Source organism: Ranitomeya variabilis, chromosome 4 (assembly GCF_051348905.1).
Source record: "Ranitomeya variabilis isolate aRanVar5 chromosome 4, aRanVar5.hap1, whole genome shotgun sequence".
NCBI lineage: Eukaryota > Metazoa > Chordata > Amphibia > Anura > Dendrobatidae > Ranitomeya > Ranitomeya variabilis.
The window spans coordinates 130,213,288-130,228,198 of record NC_135235.1 but is presented as its reverse complement, the minus strand read 5'-3'; the positions used below and the strand labels follow the sequence as shown (position 1 = coordinate 130,228,198).

General features: G+C 46.8%; 1 protein-coding gene across 5 annotated transcripts in view; it reads right to left on the bottom strand.

Moving 5' to 3' along the window:
• Positions 1 to 14,181, bottom strand: part of USP54 (ubiquitin specific peptidase 54) — a 142,521-nt gene extending 128,340 nt beyond the window's left edge. For 3 of the 5 annotated variants that reach the window (XR_013214531.1, XM_077259260.1, XM_077259264.1), the window contains exon 1: positions 14,004 to 14,181. The gene's annotated coding sequence lies outside the window, so the exon portion shown is untranslated. The remainder of the gene's footprint in view (positions 1 to 14,003) is intronic. The other 2 variants (XM_077259262.1, XM_077259263.1) reach the window with 1 other exon arrangement.
• Positions 14,182 to 14,911: the final 730 nt, after the last annotated feature.

Genomic DNA, 14,911 nt, shown 5'->3' with positions numbered 1-14,911 from the left:
CTCCTTTAGCCGACCGTCCACTCTGATGGCGCCATTTATTGTGTTTCCCTGAGCCAGAACCCGAGGAGATGGAGTTTCTACTCTTCCCCCTTTTGGGATAGTTCCACCTCCCTGTTTTCCCTTTCCCTCTGTAGTCAGTCTTTTGATTAGGACGGGCTCTACTAAAGGGCTGGTATTTTCTCGTACTCCTCAGGGAACCCTTTTTTCTTATCTGAGGCCTTTTCTAGTATGTCATCTAAAATTGGCCCAAACACTTTACCCCCCGAGAATGGAATCGCACAGAGTTTTTTGACTAGGTCTCTCCCGACCAAGTCTTTAGGCAGACTGCTCTTCTGGCCGCATTAAATAAAGACTCGCTCCTGGCGGCGAATCGCACTGACTCTGCCGACGTGTCGGCCATGAATGCTGTCGCGAGCTTTAGCAAAGGCAGCGATTTAAAGGGAATCTGTCACGCCAAAATTCACCTATAAGCTAAGGTCACCGGCATCAGGGGCTTATATACAGCATTTTGTAATGCTGTAGATATGCCCCAGATGTAATCTGAAAGATAAGAAAAACAAGTTAAATTACTCACCCAGGGGTGGTCCTGGTGCGGTCCGATGGGCGTCGTGGTCCGGGTCCAGGGCCTCCCATCTTCATACGATGACGTCCTGTTCTGTGTTTCTTGCTGCTCCTCCTGTGCAGACGTACTTTCTCTGCCCTGTTGAGGGCAGAGTAAAAGTACTGCAGTGCGCAGGCGCTGGGAAAGATCAGAGAGGCCCGGTGCCTGAGCACTGCAGTACTTTGCTCTGCCCTCAACAGGGCAAATCAGTATGCCTGCGCACGAGCCGCGACAGGAAGAAAAGAAGAGGACGCCATCGTATGAAGATAGGAGGCGCCGAACCCGGTCCGCGACGCCCATTGGTCCGGACCGCACCGGGACCACCCCTGGGTGAGTGTATCTTTCAGGTTACATTGGGGGCTTATCTACAGCATTAGGGTACTGTCACACTCTGCAACTTTCCAACGATCACGACCAGCGATACGACCTGGCCGTGATCGTTGGAAAGTCGTTGTGTGGTCGCTGGGGAGCTGTCACACAGACCGCTCTCCAGCGACCAACGATGCAGAGGGCCCCGGGTAACCAGGGTAAACATCGGGTTACTAAGCGCAGGGCCGCGCTTAGTAACCCGATGTTTACCCTGGTTACCATCGTAAAAGTAAAAAAAAAAAAACCGTACATACTCACATTCCGGTGTCCGTCAGGGTCCCTCGCAGTCTGCTTCCCGCTCTGACTGAGTGCCGCCGTAAAGTGAAAGCAGATCACAGCGGTGACGTCACCGCTGTGCTCTGCTTATTTTCCAGCCGGCCACTCTTCTAAGATCATGGACCGGATATGGCTATTAACTGGGAATACTGTAGTGACCTGGGTACGCAGATCGCCAAACATCTCATCCTGTATAGATACTTCATCCGGGGTGTCCTGCAACTGCATAGTGTCCCGTATTGCGTGCAGGAGCTCATCTGTGTCTGCCTCTGAAAAGAGATATCTTTTCCCCCTTCCTATCGAATCCTCCCTTTCGTCCTGATCTGAATCTTCCAAAACTTCTTCATCCGAGGAGGGGCTAGATTTCCTAAGCTTTTTCCGCGATCTCTGCGGTTCTGCTTGGCTGGTATGAGGGAGACTCAGGCTCGAGACATTTACTCTTCCCGGATTTCTTTTTCTCTGCTGACAGGGTGGATGGCTCTCCCTAAAAACACACTGAGATTTTCACCTTATCTCCGAGCGCATGGGGGACTGGTATAGCTTTGTGGCATGGCTTTTGTGAGTAGCCTACTCACGTGCCCCTGGCTCTGTTCTGGTCCCTCAGGCTTGGCTGTATCCTGCATTGCTAAAGAGCACACCGGGTGCTCCCAATTCAGGATGGCCGGTGGTAGGTACTGCGCCCTACCCCCCTTATATTCCTTTACCTGTTGATCCTGGTCATCCTCGACCGCACCCTGCACGGAGTGACTGTGCTGAGAAACCCCCTTTGCGAGGCAGGCGCCGCCGCTGGGCTCCCTGGAGACCGGAAGTGGCGCGGCCGTCGCTCCCGGAAGTGACACGGCCACTGCTTCACCGGCCTCTCCCCACCGGTCTGCCGAGGAAGACTGATGCGCTTCAGCGGAATGGCGCCTGGCCCAAGAGCCCCCAAGGAGGAGGAAGCAGACCCGTCCCCAGAAGCGTCACACTGGGGCGGGCTGAGGGACCCCCCATCGCAGGTATCAGCCGCAGACTTCTTGTGGCGGGAAAGGCTGGGCCCCCCGATCCTCACCATCTGCACAACACCGTCCGAGGACACATTCGCTGTTCCTATCCCCAGTGGGACAGGAAGAACACTGGTGGGTGGAAAGGGGAGGGTCTTTTTAACTGCTCGTTGTTCCTGTCCCACTGAGGGTAAGAAGGACATCCTCCATGGTGCTGTCAGGTGGTGAACTGGAAATAGTTTTTATTAGATTAAAGATCTAAAAGGCAATAAAAAACATAGAGGGGGAAAACAGGTTATATAAGGGGAAACCGCTGCAAAAAAAAGGAGTAGGTATAGTGACTACACAACATGAGGACTTCCATACATTCGGCCTATAGCCAAAATACTTGTAAACAGGTGCATACAGATGTATAGAGTAATATAAGTATTCACATGCTAGTGTAGGCACAAAAATCACAAAAGGAAAAGAGTAGAGGAAGTTACATTTACGAGTAGTCAGTACCCAGCGGTGCTTGTGACTCCGACATACGTTTCGACTGGTGGCATTCTCAAGTAGTGACACTCCCTGAGAAAGCCACCAGGCGAAACATATGTTGGAGTCACAAGCGCCACTGGGTACTGACTACTCGTAAATGTCACTTCCTCTACCACGTGCTGCACATCTGAACACCTCCTCATCCTAGCCTCCGTCCTGCAGCATCACCCCACTCCTGCCTCCTCAAGCAGCGACCCTGGGACCCCGCTTCACTGCAGCCACCACCCCCAGTATGCAATACGACGCATCTACTATATAATTGTCTAAGGGTCACTTCCGTCTTTCTGTCCTTCTGTCTGTCTGTCTGTCACGGATATTCATTGGTCGCGGCCTCTGTCTGTCATGGAAATCCAAGTCGCTGATTGGTCGCGGCAAAACAGCCACGACCAATCCGCGATGGACACAGTCCGGCGGAAAAATGGCCGCTCATTCCTCCCCTCAGTCAGTGCCCGCTCCGTACTCCCCTCCAGTCAGCGCTCACACAGGGTTAATGGCAGCGTTGACCGCGGTGTAACGCACTCGGTTAACGCTGCTATTAACCCTGTGTGACCAAATTTTTACTATTCATGCTGACCATGCAGCATGAATAGTAAAAAGATCTAATGTTAAAAATAATAAAAAAATAAAAAATAGTTACATACTCACCCTCCGTTGGCCCCCGGATCGAAGTGGCCGGTTACCGACGCTCCTCGCGACGCCCCGGTGACCGCTCCATGCATTGCGGTCTCGCGAGACCGCTACGTCATTATCTCGCGAGACCGCAATGCACTCTTCAGACCGGAGCGCGCGAGGAGCATCGGTAACCGGCCGCTTCGATCCGGGGGCCAACGGAGGGTGAGTATGTAACTATTTTTTATTTTAATTCTTTTTTTTAACAGGGATATGGTGCATACTACGTGACTGGCCAATATACTATGTGTCTGTGCTGTATACTACGTGGCTCTGTGCTGTATACTACGTGACTGGGCAATATACTACGTGGCTGGGCTATATACTACGTGGCTGGGCTATATACTACGTGGCTGGGCTATATACTACGTGGCTGGGCTATATACTACGTGGCTGGGCTATATACTACGTGGCTGGGCTATATACTACGTGGCTGGGCTATATACTACGTGGCTGGGCTATATACTACGTGTCTGTGCTGTATACTACCTGTCTGCTGTATACTACGTGGCTCTGTGCTGTATACTACGTGGCTCTGTGCTGTATACTACGTGGCTCTGTGCTGTATACTACGTGGCTCTGTGCTGTATACTACGTGGCTCTGTGCTGTATACTATGTGACTGGGCATTATACTATGTGGCTGGGCAATATACTACGTGGCTGGGCTATATACTACGTGGCTGGGCTATATACTACGTGGCTGGGCTATATACTACGTGGCTGGGCTATATACTACGTGGCTGGGCAATATACTACGTGGCTGGGCAATATACTACGTGGCTGGGCAATATACTACGTGGCTGGGCAATATACTACGTGTCTGTGCTGTATACTACCTGTCTGCTGTATACTACGTGGCTCTGTGCTGTATACTACGTGGCTCTGTGCTGTATACTACGTGGCTCTGTGCTGTATACTACGTGGCTCTGTGCTGTATACTACGTGGCTCTGTGCTGTATACTACGTGGCTCTGTGCTGTATACTACGTGGCTCTGTGCTGTATACTATGTGACTGGGCATTATACTATGTGGCTGGGCAATATACTACGTGGCTGGGCAATATACTACGTGGCTGGGCAATATACTACGTGGGCTGTGCAATATACTACGTGGGCTGTGCAATATACTACGTGGACATGCATATTCTAGAATACCCGATGCGTTAGAATCGGGCCACCATCTAGTGGATTATAAGATGCACCACCATTTTATATATTATATATATATATATATATATATATATATATATATATATATATATATATATATATATATATATATATATAAAAAATCCTATTTTTCTCCTCAAAATTTGAGATGCGTCTTATAATCTGCAGTGTTTTATAATCCAAAAAACACAGTATCTATTTTATCTTCTATTATATTCTAACCTGTCAGCGTGATTTTACAGTACACGGCACATAAATTGACTTTTTTTATATCTATCTATGAGATACACATATATTTCCTTGGAAAATATGTAAATGACAGAGAATTGCTCTATGTAAAAGCTCATGTTAAAATCACACTGCACTCGGATGTAATTCAGATGCTAGGTGTGAAAAATCAGACTACACTCGCATGAAAGACGCATGACACTCGTCCGACTCTCCTGCATCAAAATCGTACTGATTTCAAAATCGCTAGTGTGACTCCAGCCTTACCTGACAGGACAGACAGAAAGCATTTGTGTGTTCGCGTTCTGCGACAGTTCACAAGATGAATCCCAGGCTTGGCTCACCAGATTGCCTTTATTGATTGTTTCAACTGAAACGGAACTCAACAATCAATAAATCGGGACCATCATTGCATGAGCGAACCAGAAAACGTCCGGCATTTACATAATATCGTATCATAACACTGGTATACAGACACCATAAACAGTGTGTGATTATATACATATATCACTACATCTAAAAATAAAACCACACCATAGACGTCAATACATACAAAGTTTTCCAGGATCAGCTGCATATGAGTTGGCAGAACAAATCAAAGCCAGTTCATTAGCATATCAAGGCTGAAGCAAATTCGTTGTTTTCATGACAACTTACGACCATTCCCAAATCTCTGCACTCTGATTGGCTGGTGCGGCCTTCTGATTTGCCATAAAGATTATTCTGCTAGGGAAAAGCAGGCTAAATAAAGAGCTTCAGAGAGCGGCGCTCTGGCCCAGGACTGCAGTCCCCGAGGCTGAAGCAACTGACAGCTATGCTAACGATAACGCTGATATCCCACGAGCTGACAGACACACAAACCAGCTCCGCTGTACTGGCATCAATGAGAGCGGACATGCTTACACCTGTTCCTTTTATTTTCTGCTACAGCAGACTGCAGCAACGTAGCTGGAATTGCACTCGGGAGGGGGGGGGGGGGATGAAATAAGAGCAAACTGCATGTATCTGCAATTATACAAGCAAGCGTTACATAGGTGAATAATTCTATTTACCTGTGCATTACATTGTACAGATATACACAACATCTGATTACATCTCTTCCCTTTTCTGATCTAGAACACAGTGCAGCATCCTCCACGGGAATCTCTATTCAAAGTATTATCAGCATCACACCGAGCAATAGCCGCTATTACCTAAAATAGTCCGCCAATAGCAGGCCGCCCCTTCTTCCCTCCCTCCTGGAGTATTAACCATAGCCATTCTGATAATGGCAGCTTTACACAGCAATGGATTAGCTGTTTCACCCATGCAGGCAGCTGAAGTTAGAAACACAGTGCCGCCTTTCGCTTTGCAGTAAGTGGGTCACCAAATGGGAATATTGGAGAGGGCTTAGGCCCACGTGACGGAGTCGCACAGGCTTCTGCACAACATGCTCCACCAGTCAGGCCTGCAACATTTCACACCATAATTCTGGATCTTAGCGTATTTTTCCAGAGGAAATATTAGCAATGAAACAAGAAGACAATATTTTTGAGCATTTTTTTTTCTTTAAATTTACTGTACGTGGAACCAAATGATACATATCAAAAATATTTTACCCCGTTAATGTCAAGGTGACATTACTACATTTGTCAAGCTATGTAAATAGGAGGAAATGACTTGAAGAATACACAAAAGGCCGTCTAGGAAACCCTTTTCGGGACACGTTTTTATGAGGATGCACTATCCTGTTTGTCATTCACCCGATACAGGAAGGGTGACCAGAATAAAAAGGCAACACTCAAAATTTCCCATTTCCCTTGTGCAGAGATTGCTTTTTGTTCTTGATGAAAAAGGACAGATGGGAGGAAGAGATCACAGTATGATGGATCTACACAGCACATAGGCAAGTTATGGGTCCATCCTATAATTAGGGAGTAATCTATACTAAAAGCAAAGCTCACATACACCAGCACAGAGAGCCTGTGACTTCATGTACCTGTAGGCAGTGGGGTAGCCATTGGGGCAACACCTGGTATGTGGATGAAGAAGAGCGTGATGGGAAGTGTGCAAATAATTCTTAATACTATCCTTGCTTTAAGGCACCTCTTTACCTCCGGGGTGTCTGCGTGAAAATATTACCGTATATATAAGGTAGTGTCAAGAGCTGAAAAGGAGCTTGAGAGCCGTGGAGGAAAGCATATGGTCTGGGGAGGGGGGGTCAACATTTTTCATTATCTCATCTGGAATCTTAATTTGTATAGGGATCTAATCTGGGGTCCGAATTTATCTGTGTTGTCACAGACTGTGCAGATCACTGCAGTGGTGAGGGATAAGGATTTTCCCTCAGGGGATGTTGTTAACGCTGTCTAGGAAGGACAGAAAAGGAGGAAAAAAAATACAATTTCAAAAATCAGAGAAAACATCATCTGTGAGTCACTGTCAGTGATACATAATTGAAGCGGGTGTATGAATGAACTTATACATGATACAAAGAAGTGGGGACAAAGTTGAGTGTAGAGGCGCAGTGCCTGCCCTAAATTTGCCCAGAAACCCACTGGACTCTAGTAACACCACTGCCTGCAAGGACTCCATGCTTAGCCAAAAATGACTGATTGTTGGGAAACTTTCAGTTTGAATGAGCCAGTTTATGATCTGTACAACACATAAGCCAGCTACGTGCACATACCTTTAACGTGGAAGTTATCCATCGGGTTAACATTACTCACAGGCACCACAAAAAGCCCCTACGGCTCTATAATATGCCTCTGTATATAGTGATGTGACGGTTGGGCATCAGAAGTCATGTTCTGACCCCAGAGTCTTCTGACCTGAGCTAACCGCTACTTGTCTGCCTATGAAGCAGATAGCTCTGGTCAGGAGACCTGGTGATCTTTCCATGTATTCACACATCTGTCAAACCAGCCCCTGTAAACAGGCCGACCCAGGCCATTAAACGACTGCCCAAAAGCTATATACAAACTGACTGGTGGTCTTATACTGACCTGTTCAGAGGTCACCAATTGTTCTCTGCACATAGAATATCATGCTATCACAAGCACATCTACTGGGGGCGACGTGATGCTGATTCTGACAATCTTATGCTGGCATAAAAAAAATCATTGCACCTGACGAGCAAGCATTTTGCTTGTTCATCTGATGATTTCCAGTCTACGTGGATGAGACAATAGTCAAGAACTAGCACTCCTACCAATGCTCGTTTGCAGACCTTTGGCCAAATGCACATTCAGTATTTGATGAGATTTTTACCCCAGGAGTGAGTGATAAATGCAGAAGTGGTGCAAATGTTTCTATTAGGCTTTTGCTCTGACCGTTCCACTCCTGGTTTTGGCTTACAAATACTGGGGTAAAAAAACTCACCAAATACTCAATGTGTGCACATGGCCTTTGGCTGAAAGTCAGCTGGATGCAACAGATCCTTGACCTACAGCCTTGGCTGCAATGAAAAAGTATGTGCCACCCTTTGGCCATTTCAGCAAAGATTTAAGGGTATCTAAAGATGAGGAACCCCGGTTTCTCTGGGTGGTTTAGGGCAACAGTTAAGAAAACCTTGCCTATTAATAAACATGCATTAATTTTCTTTGGTGCAGTGTATTGGTGTTATCGTATTCTATTTTTACACCATGACAGAGAATAGAAAAACTGTATAAAAACAAATTTTCCACTCACCCCTGCCAGATAAGGCTGCTTTCACACTAGCGTCGGTACGGGGCCGTCGCGCTGCGTCGGCCCTACGTACCGACGCATACTATGAAGAAAATGCCCGACGTTGGCAGCGGAAGCAGTCTTAAGACGCTTCCGCTGCTTCATTGTAAGGTAAGGGGAGGAGGGGCGGAGTTTCGGCCGGGCATGCGCGGTCGAAAATGGCGGTCCCAACGCACAAAAAAAAGTTACATGTAACTTTTTTTGTGGAGGCGGTGCGCCAAAACACGACGGTTGCAACGTGTGGCACTGCGTCGCAATGCGTCGGTAATGTTAGTCTATGGGGAAAAAACGCATCCTGCGGGCAACTTTGCAGGATGCGTTTTTTCTCCACAACGACGCATTGTGACGTACAGTGCACGACGCCAGTGTGAAAGTAGCCTAAAACATCCTGTAGGCTGCCGCTTATGGGACTGTGGTTAGGTATGAATTCTATAGATCTCTTGTACCTGATCAAATGGGAACATTCACATCACATTTCTATCTGGATAGACACCTACTCACTGAGCTCCTCCAAAACCTTGTTTATCAATGAATGTTAACCACAAGTTTTTTGGTTTTCTCAGTACCAGGAATGCCAGGGGGCGACGACAGTGGACTGTTAGGGTGAAGTATTATACTTACCTTATGTTGGATTTCTACCTGTTTACCCTTGTCCAGTTACCTACACATGCAGTACAAGGCGTGAGCCTGGGAAATTAATACTACAGAGAGGGAAATTTTACCTGCAGTGTGGTATTTACATGTATACTTTTTAAGTATTGTTGCTGTCATACTGGCCCTATGGACTTAATGTATTTAAGATCACAAGACATTAATAGCCTATAAGCTTGGTGCAAACTTATATATAGCCAGGAGATGTATACATACGTATATTATTATTGAATAGTGTATTACAACATTGGATCTAATATGTATGTTCCAATTTGGAATGTTTTTAGATGTTTTTAATTGTGGGTAGTGTCTTTTGGTGTGGAAATAAAATATTTTGCATTTTTTCTAAAAGAGTTTGAGTGGTGATCCTATTTTCTATGCATGTACCTTTTCTCTCTATGTTTTTTGGTAGTGGTGTGTGTCCTACTATCTTAATAACCAGGCTACAGGGGGAAGAGAGACTATAAACCAGAAAGTCATCCCCACCGTATAATGTTATTTTATTTTCACAGCAGGGTCCTCAACCTGTAGCTTGGGAGCCACATGTGGCTCACGGTACCATGAATTGTGGCTCACGGACGTCTGCCAGCTTGGTGCATTTGCTCCAGGTCTAGCAAACATGTATGAAGAGCAGATGTCCAGATGATGAATTTTGTGAGTAGCTCTGAACAGAAAAACAGATCTGGATGCACGTATACTGGTCTTAGGGGTTGAGATAACTTAAGTATGGTACGCTGGATGTGACTGTGTTGGGGGTGCTAGATGGGAGAACACTAAATGGGAGGTATTGTGGGAACCCTTGGAACTTGGTGTACTGCTTCGAGATGATTTCAGTGGAAAAGATTGGGGACCTTGGGGCCATAGATGTATAATAAATGTGAGTCCCAACAATAGGAACACACTTGTTTGACAATTTTCAGAACTTCCATACAAATGAATGACAGCACAAGATGCTCAGCTCACTGATTGGCTGCAGCAATATCGATGTGAAGTCAGCACGGCATACAGTAAAACATCGGGAGTTGCAGCGGCGGCTCAGTGCTGGACCCGAGGAGGGCATGTAATATTCGTTTTTTTGTAAAACAAAAAGTGCGTGGGAGGGATTTACTGAAAAATCTCCTTGAAAGTGTAACTAAACTACAGTAATTATTGTTTCATAATTGTGTCCAGCGTTGAAAGTTCTGACACTTTGCAGTGTATTTCATTAGTCACACTACAAGCACCACAACTCTCAGGGCAAGCGGGTAGCAGGAGGAGATGGCGCCTATCCCACAACGCAGGAGCCAAAGCACCAACAGCAACACTTTGGGCAAATCATGTGACCACAGTACCCAATTAGGAGCCAAGCACACACTGATAGTGCCCACCCGCCATAGCCAGAATCCATACAAAAGAAGTACGGCAATGAGTCAGTAAAGAGAAGGCAGGAAGTTTGGAGGCCACTTTCATTAGAAGATTTGTAGACATCTCACATCAAAGTGTCATAACCATCAGTGCTGGACACAATTATGAAAAAAAAAAATATATAAGTTTAGATGTTCTTTATCTATAGTGTGAAGGAAACATAATGCTTTTTTCAATCATAATTTTCCTTAGAAATATGAAAATCTGCAACGACTGCTCCACACATCTTAGAAGAATGATGGCCAGTTTCAGCAGGACCAACCAAATACCTAATGCTTATGCTGTGTCCCATTTCTCCATCAATAGCAGATGTTGAACAACTTGGATTTCTATTTGAGCCATAATATGTATCTGTAACACACAGAAGTAGTGTGTCCTAGAAGTGAAGCTCACACAGACACTATATGGTGTGTATGTCTCCATAAAATGTAATATGTACTAATAGGCAATGGTGAAGAAGTTGGGCTGCAGCTTAGACATACAAGTCTTTGGCCATGCAGTGGGCACTGCTTGATGCTGCAGATTCATCTACTGCTTTTGCTGCATGGGAACCAACAAGAATGCAAGGAATCCAAGAGATGAAGACTTCATTCATCTCTGGGTGGTTTGGGTGAAAGTGTTTTTAGAAGGTCTTGCAGATTAATAAACATGGAGTCCCATGTTAGCAGACGTCAGGCATGTTTATTATGATGCCTTGTTCTAAGAGGGAAAAGGCCACCACCACAAGGTATACGGCAGAGACTTCTTCCTTTCTCCTTATTGAGAATACAGGCTGGAGTCAGATGGACTTGGGGTCAGACGGAGGAGCTAAATACCAAAAAAGCATTCAACTATCTGAAGAATATGGCGCAGGTTTCCGTTACCTCCAACTATTTTGAATTAACGTCAAGTCCAATTCCAAGTCCTTCTGAATGATGAGCGACAAACACATTCTAACAAAAGCCATAGAATCTTATAGCACAGTTTCTTAAGAACGATTGAATAAGCGCTTTAAAATTAGCCCTTTGGGTCTTTAAAAAACTTGAGATACTTACATAGGTTGAAAAAAAAAAAAAAGATCTAGGTCCATCAAGTTTAACCTTTCTTCACCAATTCTGAATTTTTTGGCACTAAATTATGTATAACCCACAAAGTGATCGTCTTAAACCTGAGGCTCTCTAATGCAACTACATCTCCCAGCATGCCCCAAGCCTCCAGAGTCACAGGTTGGAAACCACTGGGTAAGGTGGAATTCATCATTTTATACAGTTCAACTTCCCGAGTAAGAGGAATTGATTTTAGAAAAGACGACGCATCTTATTCCTTTGATACACAGTTGCTACAATGACTTCCTGTTAAGAGAAAAGTCATCTGTGTCTTCTGGATCTTTTTCATGTGTTTAGTCTGGAAGATAAATTTACCTTATTAGAACATATGGTAACTTTTCATGGTTGGAATCCAGTTTTGGAATCTAATTTGTTCATCTGCTTCGGAGAATTTCTCTCTTATCGTTATTACACAAATGTGAAAAGCAATACAAAATAGCAATTCCCTACCGCAGTCCACCACGTTGGGGGATCATCTGCAGTATCTGAAGACATCTGCTGCAACAGAAGTAGCGACACACAGACACACACTAAACCCAAGTAGCACCGCTGCCAAATGTATGGTGGATTATTATTAGGATGGAAGAACAATGTGCATTTTTTGAGGAGAGAGAATACAAAGCCTGGAATAAAATAAGGCAATTTTATAGATTGGAAACATAATACATGGTATGCTCTCAGGGTGCCATATAATATGTATTAGTTATATCTGTTTCTAGATACAGTCGGACTCGTAAATTTTAGAAAGCCACAAGCTGGGCTTCATAGGAGATCCACAATTACACTATATATTTCAATGCACTGCAATTGCAGTACATAATATAAGCAGTCAGATGCAAGTCCCATAAGGAAAACTTAAAAAAAAGAGTAAAAATTAAAAAGAAAAAAAGTTACAGAAAATATAAGAAAAATAAACGCAGAGTATAAATGTTCCCTTTTTCCCCATTGAAAAATACAGATTTGAAAAGAAAAAACAAACAAAAACACTTTGTATTATTGTGTCCACAAACATCTGATGAAAATAAAAAGTACGTTAAACGCTATAAACGAATCAAAGCGCAAAGGCTGCAGTTATTCAGTAAGCAGACTTCCCTAAAAAATGTGATTAAAACGTCATTTGTACTGCAAAGTGATATCAATAAAAACTAATTCTCAAACAAAAACCACAAAGTTCTAACCCAGCAACACGGATGGAAAAATAACAAAAGATATGGATCTCAGAAAATGGTGACACGTAAAAAAAAATGTTGTAATGTTCTGATTTTTTTTAACAACTAAACTATATATAAGCCACAACAGTTTTGTATCGCCGTGGTGGTACTGACCTAGAGAATCCCATTGTCAACTCACTATTTACAGCACAATGAGCCCCATAAAACCAAAACCCAAAACAATGGCGCAATTGAGGGCTGTCTTCACCCCACCTAGAATTTTCTTCCTGTTTCCAGTACATTATATGCTGACACGAACGCTCCTCATACGGATAAATCAATGGAAAAGTAAGAAAAAGCAAAGGGGACGATATGAACGACGGGGCATTGTACGAGGCTACGGTATGTTACCCATCTCTGGGCCAACACATCTCCCACACTGCTGGCGAAAAGGAAATATGGGGCAGACACTGATCAGGAAAGGATGGCAGACAGCACCCCGGATAATGGAAGCATCTTTCCATCACCCAGCTTTCCTCGAGTCCTGAATGGAAGGGATGCCTTGTGCTGCAGCAGCGATACATGGCGTATCCCATACGGCCGTGTATCCAGGCAGTCCTGCCGGGTAAGCCCAGTGACAGCGTCCTTACCACAGTAATGGTGGCCATATGGGCTGTCACTCAGCTCTCCCAGATACAGATATCACAGCTGAGGAAGGAAACCAGGAATTGTCATGTTCTACAAGATCACATTACAAAATATCCGTGCAGGTATGTACAGCTGATGTAGTACTACTAGTCCCAGCATGCAGGACGCCACAGGTTGCACATGGGCAGAGCAGCAGGGCCTTCAGGACTGGCAGAGCCCTTCTCCTCCATCAGTACATGCCCTGGTACAGCAGTGAGGCAGCCCTCCTCCTCCTCCTCCTCCTCCTCTTCCTCCTCCTCCCAGCGCCGCCTAGTAACATGGCTATATATATGGCAGAAGTGACCAGCAGCATGGCAACTCGCTGGGCATCTCCGTGTGCGGCTGCGGACAGGGCAGCGGCGGGTCAGGCAGAGCTGGGCCCGGCGGGCAGTGCCAGTGCCGGCTCCGGGGCTCCGCTGTGCGGCCTGCAGTCCTTATACAAGAAGTTGTGTGTCACCTTCATGAGGGACGAGCACGGGCGGGAACTCACCGTCAGCGGCCCGGAGCGGCTCCTCATCCTCCCGTCCGGAGGGTGCAATCAGGGAGACCTCCCGCTCTGCTCCGTCTCCTCCGTCCTTCCTCCTCCTCCCGGGCAGGTCTCTCTCGTTACAGAGATGACATCATCCGTTCTTCAGCCGTGCACCTGATTGTCAGGACTCGGCCCCTCCTCCCACACACAGGTCATTGTGCTTCTTAAAGGGGCTGCACATCCGACGAGTGAGTGAGCGGGAGAGCGTCTTCTGTGTCGCAGCTCGGCGGGGACAGCGGGGCTGAGAGTGCAGGGCAGAGCGAGCAGTTCTGCGAGAGGAGGGAGGGGGCGCTGCTGCAGGCGGGAGGACGGGCAGTGTCCCCTCACAGGACCCGGGGGAGGACGGGCAGTGTCCCCTCACAGGACCCGCGGGAGGACGGGCTGTGTCCCCTCACAGGACCCGGGGGAGGACGGGCAGTGTCCCCTCACAGGACCCGGGGGAGGACGGGCAGTGTCCCCTCACAGGACCCGCGGGAGGACGGGCAGTGTCCCCTCACAGGACCCGGGGGAGGACGGGCAGTGTCCCCTCACAGGACCCGGGGGAGGACGGGCAGTGTCCCCTCACAGGACCCGGGGGAGGACGGGCAGTGTCCCCTCACAGGACCCGGGGGAGGACGGGCTGTGTCCCCTCACAGGACCCGGGGAAGGACGGGCAGTGTCCCCTCACAGGACCCGCGGGAGGACGGGCAGTGTCCCCTCACAGGACCCGGGGGAGGACGGGCAGTGTCCCCTCACAGGACCCGGGGGAGGACGGGCAGTGTCCCCTCACAGGACCCGGGGGAGGACGGGCAGTGTCCCCTCACAGGACCCGGGGGAGGACGGGCAGTGTCCCCTCACAGGACCCGGGGGAGGACGGGCAGTGTCCCCTC